This window comes from Peromyscus leucopus, chromosome 18 (genome assembly GCF_004664715.2).
Source record: "Peromyscus leucopus breed LL Stock chromosome 18, UCI_PerLeu_2.1, whole genome shotgun sequence".
Classification (NCBI taxonomy): domain Eukaryota; kingdom Metazoa; phylum Chordata; class Mammalia; order Rodentia; family Cricetidae; genus Peromyscus; species Peromyscus leucopus.
In genome coordinates this window covers 27,178,101-27,190,562 of record NC_051078.1, presented here as the reverse complement: position 1 = coordinate 27,190,562, position 12,462 = coordinate 27,178,101, and the positions used below count along the sequence as shown (strand labels likewise).

General features: G+C 35.7%; 1 protein-coding gene across 1 annotated transcript in view; it reads left to right on the top strand.

Annotated features, from left to right (window-relative positions):
• Rassf9 (Ras association domain family member 9) overlaps nt 1–12,462 on the top strand; it is a 32,530-nt gene that overhangs the window by 1,194 nt on the left and 18,874 nt on the right. The gene's annotated exons all lie outside the window — the stretch shown is intronic.

Here is a 12,462-nt window from a genome sequence, read left to right as displayed (position 1 = left end):
GCCTCAGATCTCCATTATTGCCACTTTACCTTGACTTAATACATCAAGCCTGCATTAACTGTGGTTTAAGTACCAGTACTTAAACCATAGATTGGGGGGGGATTACATTTGGGATAATGGGATAATATCCATATTTATATTTCAGTACCATTAACTATTTTACTCATACCTTAAATACTACATTTTTGTGCAAACAACACAAGGATAATTTTAGACGGGCTTTAAATATTTTAATATATTTGTTTTGGCATAGGGACTTTCCATCCTCTCTCCTCTCCATTATGCCTGTTTGCGCTTGTCATAATTTGCTTAGTGTAAATTTAAACGGGTACAATTACAAGGTAGGAAATGATATAATTATTTTAAAGTGTCTGTGTGATAATATAGTGATACAACTTTAAAGTAATTCTTCATACTTTGTTTTTTATGCAAATGTCTCCTTCGAATATTCTGTTTTTAACCCATTCTAATTATATCAATGATTTTCTTGACTAAATTTCTTCAACAAATTTTTAAAAAAGCTGTAATAAATACTGTAAAGCCTTCTCAACCACTTTTAGGTGCTAATAACTTGATTCTGTATGGTAAATGTGGTATTTGTGAATTAAGTATGTTTCATTAAATGTGAAGGTAAGTTGGTTTCAGTATATTTTAAATGCTAGTGGTGCACATTAAAAGTAGATTTGTGTATTAATGGTGGCAAGGTATCTAAAAATACCCCTGAAATTCCACCCCAGCTGGCCATCCCCAATTCTGTTGTTTCAAAGGGAATCTTTCTAGCACAACTATTATAGTACTTTTGCAATTCTTAAGACACTCTGGAATTGTTTTAAAAGTATTTTGCAAAGGTTTAGTGTTTTAGCAAACAAGTTGTGCTTCTGGACAATCAAATCTTCTCTTTGGAATTGTTGTTTGTTGTGAAGTTTTCTTTAAACCCATTCAAGAATTCCATCACTGGTGTGCCAAGTCACAGTGCTCCGAGCTTTTCACCCCTGTGTGGCCTTTATCAAAGTGCAGAGTCCATGTTCCTTGAGTCCTGCTTATCACTGCACCTTCTGCTCTGCCCATCAAACTATCTGCCATTCAAGGTACCCATACAAACCACTTCAGCACGCTATTTTTAAATGCAAAATGGTGAAAAAGAGGAGAAATATCAGAAAAGGTGGACATTAACCAGCATTTCAAGTTTCTCTGAGAATATAGACAGGTGTTGCTAAGGGTCATGATTTATTATGACCTCAGTTTGAGGGTGTGAGCAAAGCTGGTAATGAGGAGAATGTATGTAAGCTACTCTAATGATTGATTGCTTCCTTTTGCTGATTTTTGCTTTTTAGCCTGAAGTAAGACACATGCACGCGTGCGTGCGCGCACATACACACACACACACACATACACACATGCACACACACACACATACACACATGCACACACATACACACACACACACACACACACATACACACACACAGAAACCACAGCAAAATTCAATGACATAAAAGTATGAGTATATATGAGTGCTTGAAACTGAGAACTCAGTAAGTCATGTTGGGCCTTGAAATAGATTTAATATATGGCAGTTTATATGAGGTCTTATTACTGGGTTTGTCTGTTCACCATCCCAAGATGAAACAGCAGATGAAAATTAGTTTCATGGTTAAGTTTATGCATTTCATTGACCAGTATCTATATGGTTTAAATAACCCCACTTCAACAGCTAACAACAAATCTTTTCACTAAATGATGAGTCAGTCAGCTGTTTAGCAGAGAATGTGATTGATAATATTTTTCTGATAAGGACTAATGGACTAATTGCAATATATTCTATGAGACACATTTTGTGGATTTATGAATATATGTGTATACAATTTATAAAACAAAAAGATGAATTTGAGTAGCACATTTGTGTGTCATATGATCTATAACATAATAAAGAGATGAATTTAGCATGGTTGCATTTTTTCAACTGGAGGAAATACAGACTGATGAAAACATGGTTGGGGTTTGGGATTACAAAATTTTGACAAAGTTTACATATTGATTTTAATTGTTTGTGTGTCTTGTTACTTTTCTTCACTCTTGGAGTGGTGTTAAATCAACCAAGGCTGGCCAACATGAGATAGTCCTATAACTGTTCAGATTAAGTATATATTTGAGAGTTTTAGACATAAACATAATGTAAAGGGAGCTGCAAAAGATGAAGCATAATAACTTTTAGCTAACTAACTCTAGAGCTTGTGGAGGGTGGAGTCATATCTGTCTAGACATCATTATGTTTTCTTGCCTAGGAGAGTACCTGGCATAGTGTAGACCTATAATACAGTTGTTTGTTTAGTTTTCTGCACTAAGTTATAATTTCTCCTCAACCTAGGAAGACCGTCATTACTTTATTCCTTATTCGTCATATGATGTAAGCCAGAGTTGCATAAAACTCAATACTCAAGAGAAATTAATTGATATTGGATACAATCAAAACCATGAAGAGATAGCCAAATAATTTTATAGATTCAGACGCAAAGCTATTCCTACTCTACTACATAATTTATCACAAATGGAATGAATCATTTCATTAAAACATTTGGCAAGTTTTCTTTAGAAAATTAAAAAAAAAAAAAAAACTACATGGCCTCAAACATTTTGGGCTTTTAACTTTAAGCTTTCATGTAAATGAAAGAAAGCCTACCTAAAAATTTTAATGATTATAATTAGCATTAATCTGCTTAAATGTTCTAATTGTATGTTTAATTAGAAGAGTACCATTGTACCATTTTCAAAAGATCTCATGTTCCTAGGGAATGGATTGTTTATTGTGGTTCCAAAATAAGATAAACTGTGACAGAAACTTGCATATTGTTGCACATTTTGCTAATAAGACTTTTGTGTAAGGTGACTAAAAAAAAAAAAAGATAGAAAATCTAGATTCTTTTGTTTCCCAACACACTATTCAGTTTTTTAAAGTGTATGCTAATGGTTGCTAGGCAACCATTTTTTCTCATATAAAAGAAGTAAACAATGAAACTCTGATTCATTTGATATTCTTATCAACTTTCAGTGATTAAACTTAGTTTTTAAAATGTATTTAGCTATTTATAGAGACTACAGTTGTGACTGCAATAGTCTTTGTATTGGATTATACCTTAAACTCAATTTTTTTTTTCACAAATTAATATGACAAACTGGAAATTAAGAACATTTGTAAAAAAATTAGTGAACTACTTACATTTCCAGTTTAAGCTGGGATGTCTAGTAACTGTTTTGTTTTTCTAAAAAATGGCTCCACCATTGTAGAGACACACCGGCCTTGAGCTTATGATCTTCTTGCCTCTGTTTCTTCAGTTTTGAGATAACAGGCATCTGTCACCCAACCTTGTATAAGACATGATTTCTTTATATCTTAATTAAAACATTCAATGAGATAGAATTGGTTGTAACATTCACCAAATTTTACTGGAAGCAGGAAATGACTGTAGTGCAGAAGAGTCCCATGTACTCCTTCTAAATAAAGATTTATTGACTACAAACAGACAAAACACAGTTGTAAATATGGTTTTATCGTTATTTTTAAGACCTGTTTGAATTTCTTAATTTCACTTGAGTTATTTCAGAATGCTTCTACTAAAGACAGGGAAGTGCATCAGTCTGTCCCAGGCTGTACAGACAGGTTTTTTTTTTTTTTTTAATGTGAATCCTAAATAAAGTGGTCCCAGATAATGTACCGGTAATGAACATATTTGAATCAGTACAGCTCTTCATAAACCTTTAAATAATTTCTTAAGGCATTGGTGTTTACGTTACTGTTGAATGGTGAGAGTATATCTGGCTGTATTTTTTTTTTTAACTAAGCACACACATCATAAATAAACCCTGCTAACTATTTCATCAGAAAGCAGAATTAGGTTTTATGGTTAGAGTCAGAGATTTTGCCAAGAGAACTTTCTGTAATTAGAAGTGGAAAATATCGGGTACTATTCTCTGTAACTTCAAATGGGGATTTAAACGGTTCACCAACTTGGATTGAGAAATGCCAGATTTTTGAGTTTGTAAATCTTCGTCATCCTCTGAGCTTCTGAAAAGTTTTCCCCTGATGATACCTGGGACCTTAAGTGGTGGTTAGTTGGCAGCAGACAACCCATTAGGAACAATGACTGGAATGCTTTATCCTTGGCAAAAAAATAGCTCAAGAACATTGGCAAGGGTGAAACTGAGCTCCAGGTTAAAACTTGAATTGCTTGGAAAAAAAAAAAAAAAACAAAAAAAACTGAGCCAACTTAGCCAGTTTACCATTTGCTGTGTAATATGCTGCAGTAGGCATCATACCAACAAGTGGCACACGCCAGGGAGTGCAGCTCTTGAATGAAAATTGGTTTGAGACAAGTTACACCATTTATAGCTGGATAACAATTTCATTTCGAAAATGTCTTGGTTAGTTTGACTGGGTAACAGAACATTTTAAGTGTATTTGATGTACAGTTACAGAGGAACTGACAACAGTTGTGAGCATTCACAGAAGTTAACTCTAACGTGTGTGTGTGTGTGTGTGTGTGTGTGTGTGTGCATGTGTGTGTGTATGTGTGTGTGTGTGTGTGTGTGTGTGTGTGTGTGTGTGTGTGGTGGTGGTGGTGGTATTGTGTTCCCCAAAATATTGTATACCTTAATAAACTTATCTGGGGTCAGAGAACAGAAAAGCCACTAGTTAGGCAGTGATAGGACACGCCTTTAATCCTAGCATTCCAGAGGCAGAAATCCATCTGGGATCTCTGTGAGTTCAAGGCCACATTGGAAACAGCCAGGCATAGTGACTCATGTCTTTAATCCCAGAAAGCAAGCCTTTAATCCTAGGGAGTGATGGTAGAAAGCAGAAAGGTTTATAAGGCGTGAGGACGAGAAACTAGAAGCATTTGGATGGTTAAGCATTTGGATGGTTAAGCATTTGACGGGTTAAGCATTTGACAGGTTAAGCTTTCAGGTTTTGAAGCAACACAGTTCAGCTGGGATTCATTCTGGATGAGGACTCAGAGGCTTCCAGTCTGAGGAAACAGGACCAGCTGAGGAACTGGTGAGGTGAGATAGCTGTGGCTTGTTCTGTCTCTCTGATCTTCCAGTATTCACCCCAATAACTGGTCTCGGGTTTGATTTTATTAATAAGAACTTTTAAGATTCCTGCTACGTGTGTGTGTGTGTGTGTGTGTGTGTGTGTGTGTATGTGTGTGTGTTATGTTATATACATGGTATGAGTTCACCTCTTCAGGGTACTTGTGGATACTATATGGCCTTTGAACTTGACAAGAAATCTGTCTTTAACATATTTATCTGCTAAAGTGAGCCCTCATAATAACTGTACTACATACATGTCAAAGGGAAAAAGTAGACCACATCTCTGTCTTTTACTGTTCTTTAGTGCATTCTATACTCACTGTAGCTTTGTTTACTTTGTTTTTGTTTGTTAGTTTTGTCTCCTTTTGTTTTGCTTGGAGAGAATCCCGGCTTTTCATTGTGTGTATGTATAATTAATTCTCTCATGCTTAGAGATTATAAGTATGCCATTTCCCCTTTCACTTGCCTCCTCCCAAAATTTCCTATATATCCCTCATTGCTCTCTTTTAATTAGAAAGTCTTTTAAAATTAATTGTTGTTATATATATGTTTTACACACACACACACACACACACACACACACACACAGTGTGTGTGTGTATTCCTAAATACCAAAGTACAACCTGCTCAATGTATATAATGCTACTTGTTTGTATGTTTCAGAGCTGAACGTTAGATATTAGATAACCAACCAGTGTGTTGTTCTCTTCAGGAAACTATGTTTCTGACTTGCAAGCATTCCTTAGTTGTCAGTAACTGTGTAGAGTTGAGGTCTGTGGGCTTTCCCCTGTCCACTTTATCACGTCTATTGTCATCCTTATTCAGCTCATGTTTAGGCATTCACATTGGTAAGACTTTATGGGTGCAGCTTCTGATGTTCTTAGGACACACATCTCACAGCAAAACCCCTTGATCCTCTGGCTCTTAGACTCTCTTCTTGCCTTCTGCATTGATCCCCGAGCCTCAAATGTAGGTGTTGTACTGGGTATCTGTCCACTAGGACTGGGTTCCACAACTCTGCATTTTGATGTGTAATGATAATTTAATGGTAATGTATTTTTTTCTGTAATGGTCTCCATCTTTTTCAGAGAGAGCTTTATTTGATGAGGACTACAGTTATCTGTGGGTATAAAGGCAAATGTTTAGGATGTAGTTAGGGATTATACTGTTTTACTAAAGTGGTGGCTTGGGGTTCTTCTCCAAGAGTCATAACGTCATTAGCCCTGGGGAGTTGGCTAGGTTTCCAGTACCAGGCATGATTTTAGAAGCCCTCTATATGCAACAATGAAAAACACATCTTATTCTTGTCTTTTTTGTTGTTGCTGTTTTGTTTTGTTTTTTTCGGGACAGGGTTTCTCTTTGCAACAGCTCTGGCTGTCCTGGAAGTTGTTTGGAAGACCATACTGGCCTCCAACTCACAGAGCTCCAACTGAATCTGCATCCTGGGTGCCGAGTTAAAAGCCTGTGCTATCACTCCTCAGCTCACAAATGATCATTGAGTTAATTATTCACTTTTTAAAATTAATTGTAATTCCTTCCCTCTGTTACATGTTATATTTCGCTTTCTAGAGGATATTGTTATTTTTTAGGATATAATTAAAAGCAATTGATAATAGAAAAGATGACATAAGTACAGAATACTTTGTATAAATTAAAGATAGTTTTTGGAAAGTGTTACACATTGGATATAACAAACACAATTATTTCAAAAGTAAGGAAAATCAATGGGTACTACTTATTATGGCCAACCAGGAAAATTATACTTTAGGTTTTATATTTACAGGCTGGGATACTCTATTTTACATAGAGGGTGTCAATATTTCTATAAAAATTCTCATAAAATGTTGGCCCATTACCATTGGATGTTTTGCCTTATAAAATAATGAGAATCAGTGCTCAATAAATATTGGCTGATTAAATAAAGGAATCCAACATATGCTCTGAAAATACAGCTGATCCTTAGATAGCATCTTGTCTGAGAAATGGGTCAATCAATTTTTGTTGAATGACTGTGTAACTTAGAATGAATTTGTAAATGCAGTGCTGATCTCTCACCATCTGTGTGACTCTACCATGCCTTCAGGTAGAGAGTTCCACAGCTGAAAGAGATTCCATGGCACACCTTGTTGGCTTCTGGTAAAAGAAAACCAAACAAAAAAGGGACACTGTTACAAGTTACTCCCTGGTGATGCTCATGCCTACACTTGTGCCTTTTGGATGCACATATGAGTACAATATTGAATGCAATATGTGTATACAAATGAGCTTCCTCCTCTCAGTGGACAGGCCTTATGGATTTTGATGCGTTATATGGACCATTCATCTTTCTTTTGAAATAAAAGAGAAACATGGCTGGGAACTACTTGTTCCCCAAATAAAAGGAAGATGTATGTTATATTGGGCTACTACAGTATATAAGACAAAGATCAAGTGTTAAATACACACAGGAGAAATATTTTGGCTGAGAGTGTGAGCTCTGTATTCACAGACTTAAGGACACAGCCCAACCATGTCACTACTATCTATGTGTGCCAAGGGGCAAATAATCAAAAATTCTTATACAAAGATAACAACAACAACAACAGGCGAGAACAAATCTAAACTTTGCAATACCTGCATGCATGTGTGTGTGTGTATGTATATGTGTGTGTAGGATGCTTTTTATGTAAAATGATGTGGAGGCATCAATTAACAAATGGAATTCATTCTAGGGCTGGGAAAGTGATTCTTTTGCTGCATTAGCAGCAAGCTACTTTACCCCAGCTAGCATTTCTTATATCAACTCATTTTATGTTGAATATCTTTCTGAGAGGTTGAATAAATAAACTCATTTACTACTTAACATCATTGAGAAAGTACTGTTATTTTTCCAAACTCTACACAGGAAGTATCTAAAGCACTGACCAATGCAGCAGTCAATAAGTGACAAAATGATTTCAAATTCATTTTTCTTTTTTTACCCTACAGGACTGCTGTGTAATCTCTAGTCTCCTTGGGATGTAATTTTCTCATTTTAAAAACAGAATTAATTCTAAGCCTATAGATTGTGGATTAGACATCTAGGAAAGACTTGCAGTACAATGAAAGTTGAATAGTCATTTCCCTTTCAGGACCATTAGGTGGAAAATGCTGCAAATTTTATGTAAATTTAGAATAGATAAATAGAGCATGATATTTTGGGCTTTGAAATTCTAACCCTCACTTATTAGAATTTCTGCAACAGCACTGATCTCCTTATCCCCGTGATAAAAAGAATTAGATTGTGAATTATTGAGCATAATTAGAAACATCTATAAATACTGTACAAATCTGTCTTTAGGTGGTAACAAAAGTACTGGAATTCTAACAGTGTTTTGTTTTTATTTTTGTAACTCTTCTGAACCAATGCAGACACCATTAATGATTTTGCCATACATATTAAATATATAGCACAGCATGGTTTTCATTTATTTTTTTCATTGTGTATATGTATCTGTAAGTGAGTGTTGGCATGTGCACATAAATATTGATGACCATGGAGCTAGAGATTGCAGTTGCTTTTGAGCAGCAGTAAGAAATGGGTGTTGGGAAACGAACTCAGGAATCATTGATGATTGACTCTCAATGTAAGCATATGAGAGAGGACTGGATGGAAGTAAAGGAAAATAAGGGAACATCATCGTCACTAAGTAGCATTTATTAAACTCCCACTGTGACAGGCCTGAGCAAGAGAAGGGAACTCCGTAAGATGTGCAGAAAGATGTGGGAGGGGGCTGAATCACACAGGCCTAAGACTGAGTCAGTATAATCAAAACAGAAGAACCTAAGAATTGAGCAGCAATATGGTTAGTTTAGCAAACAGCCATAACTATGGTGGTGGTGGATGACATTTTGCAACTGACTTTTTACAATGGATATGTTTAGGAAACAACTGTGAATGTTTCTATTACCTTGCCCCACTTAATCAATTGTAGTTGACCTCAGATAATTCTAATAATTTTTATTAGATCCGCCAGTTTATCGGATTGTGTGGTTGAGCTGTTTTATCTCTTAAATTTTAGTTCAATAGTTTGGTGAATAACTGCCCAACTTTTGAAAGCTTTCATTTCCTCAGCTGTGCTATATAATTAATCCATGCTGCATCTGAGGCCTCCTGATGTGCCTATGGTGTATGTATGCTATTCTCAACCAGGGAGTAGGGTATTTTATAGAGTCTCGAATTCCTTTAAGTTATTCCGGTGTTTGTATTTCTTCTGATCTCTTTCAATCCCACTGGAATTTCCTGCAGTTGTGGTTAGCTGAGGCAAGATGGCAGTGGCTTTGAGAGATCACAATCTACCACAGAAGAGCCTGTGGGTAACTATTTTTTAGCTCTGCCAATAAGATCTCATATTTTCCTGGAAGCTAGAGCAGATGCCATCGAAAAGCCATGGTAATTTCCATTGCGTAAACATATAATAAATTCCCACATGGAAAAAAAAAAGCTCAAGTAAGAAATAGGTCTTCGGAAGCTGCAGATCCTGGATATTTCATTGTTACTCACTGTGCAGGAACTGGCCATATCCTTTAAGGAGGCTACAAAGTATCTGTAGTTATTTCTTTACTTCCTATGCACTTCAAAGGAAGTTTTTTCTTGGAACTGTTAAAATATGCATAAGACTTAGCAACATGGTCATTTTGGTACTTTTGGTTTTATTTAGAACTTGATTAAATCGTAGTTTATATAATTACATGAATGAAGGCATACAATAAAATGCTTTACATAGTCTCTTCTTATTGTACTATTATGTAAAAGTTTTAATGTATTTTACCATCTGAGAAGAAAACACTCATGAGTTACCCCATAACCTATTCTCTCTCTCTATCTCTATCTCTCCCCCCACAAACACATATTTTATTATATATGTACATTATATATAATATTTATTTATTATATATTCTTATTATGATTTATTATGATTCAAGTTGCTGATTACTGATTTAAAACATCTTGAAATATTAGGTAAACCCTAATTTGGGTGACATAAATGAATAGTTGTAAGTCTTATATGGATTATGGTTTTAGGGAAGTGAATAATTAATAGACATATAAGACCTATCTAAACATTTAAAGGGTAGGCAATTACAATTGTCATTTTAAAAAAAACCACATATCCAACAATAAATATGTATTTTATCTTGTAATATATACCATATATTATTTAGTTGATAGGTATAAAGTGACAAAAATTCCCTTGTCTGATATGCAAATATGGTATTAGAACAACAGTATAAGTACAGTAAATGAATAAGAAATTTTATATAGTTGTTATTGCTATAAGGAATGAAAACAGCATGTCATATTGAAGAGTGCATAGTGGTTTGAAAAGCGGCTTTTAAATGAAGTGTTAAATTGACCAAAAGATTAAGCTATTTAAGGGGCAAGAGAAGACTGTAAAACAGAATGTGTCATGTCTTCATTCTAGAAAAGGGCTTTGTGTTGCATATCACAAGTGATTATGACTGGATTAAAAGAGGAAGAGAAATTCGCCAAAGTGTGTAGAGTAAGGGAAATAAATAGTATCCCTCATGCATTTGAAAGGTCAATGTGTCTCTTATGTGAAGTCATAATTGCGGTAGCATGGAGAAAGGTTACAAGCAGCACATGAGAAAACTTGCTGTAATTGTCTTGCCAAAAGGTATTCCCAGCGTAGTGACTAGAAGAACAGCAAGAGAAGTGGAAAAACAGAATGCATTTGGAAGTGGAATTTATAAGCGTTTAATGTGGGAAGGGACATTTGAAAATGGATAATGAAGAACTTTTAAATTACTTCACTGTAAGTGGTGGTGCAAATAGTTAATATTTTAGAAAATCAGATGTTGAGAACATGTGGGTAATTAATGATTCTGTGTGTGTGCCTTGTTAAGTTTCAAATGCTAACTCACTATTCAAGTGGAGGTGCTAAAATGAGGTTGATGCTAAAGCTCAGGGCAGGAAATCTGAGTAGAATTGTCTCTTCAATAACAAAGAGAGAGAGGACTACCTGGGTTTTAGAAAACAAAGGCAACGTTAAACTATAAATGAGATGTAAGGTTTGAGTTTAAAAACAATATAGAAAAAAAAGAGCATCACAGGTTAAAAAAACAAAAAGACAAAGAGAAAAAGATGAGGTTCTTGGCATTGCATCAGGGTTGTTGACAGAAAGTGAATGGCTTATTTCTTGGTAGAAATCCCTAACAATCTGTGATTAATCTGGGAGACATAAGGTTAAAAGGAGTGCAGGAAGAACGTCAACAGGTCAATGAGAGGAGAGATAATTAAAGAGATCTCTCAATACAAAAGCGCATAAGGCAGGTGAAGAGTCACCATTGGGGAAAGAATTCAAGTTCATTGATGAGGGCAGTATCAGGATGGCAGAGAGAAGCAGTGATGACAGCAGTTTTGGTTCTGAGTCACTGAGGATGTAGGTGTGCCACGGTAAAGAGCAGGAAGAAAGTATAACAAGGACAAATTAAGGGAGGGAAGACCAAGGTGAAGAGTGAAAATACAAGGTGTTATTTAAATCTTTCCAAACGTTCTGCCTACAGACACCTGGTGTTTAGACATATGCACCTGAGAAGTGACTGTGATAGCCTCCATTCATCCTCTCTATACCACCTTGCTCTGCCTCCATGTGGGGATGATTTATACAGGTCATCACACTCCTGGAGTGGGGCTTTATAGACAAAAGAGTACTGGTTTGCAGCCAGCAATTCCGGGCTGACTAATCCAATGATAATCCCACTCAGTCCACATGGAACAACCATCTTTAAATGAGAGAGAGAGACAGAGACACAGAGACACAGAGAGATAGAGACAGACCGAGACAGAGAATTCCTACCATACTAGATTTCCAGGTGTTGAAGGTGAAAGGTTGAGTATGAGACCATGTGGGAAACAAATTTGAATCAACAAAAACAGAATGTGTTGTTACTGGGTATCCACTAGATTCTGCAGAAACATGAGGAATGGGTGTCTGTTTCCATTTTGGGTTGCGGGAGCAGGGTTAATATTAAAACAATTTTTTTAGAGGACAATTTCAGGGAATTTCCCAGAGGAAACAAGAATGGAAGCAGAATGTTATTCAGATGGAAAAAAATGGGCTGTTTTAGGACTAGAATAACAGTAAAAAATACACATACATACATACATATATACATATATGCATATATACATATACCAGGTTTAGTTCATTCTACTTTGGAAGTCAATATGTAACAGTATATTAGAACAGTCAGAGGCCCACAAGGAATTAGGAATTAATGTAGATGTAAGCAATTGTTTGGCTATGAAATGGAGACAGATCATGAAAAAAATAGTAGTTAATAGAACTCAAACATGAGTTATCTGTGCCTATGGTATTGCATGTCCAT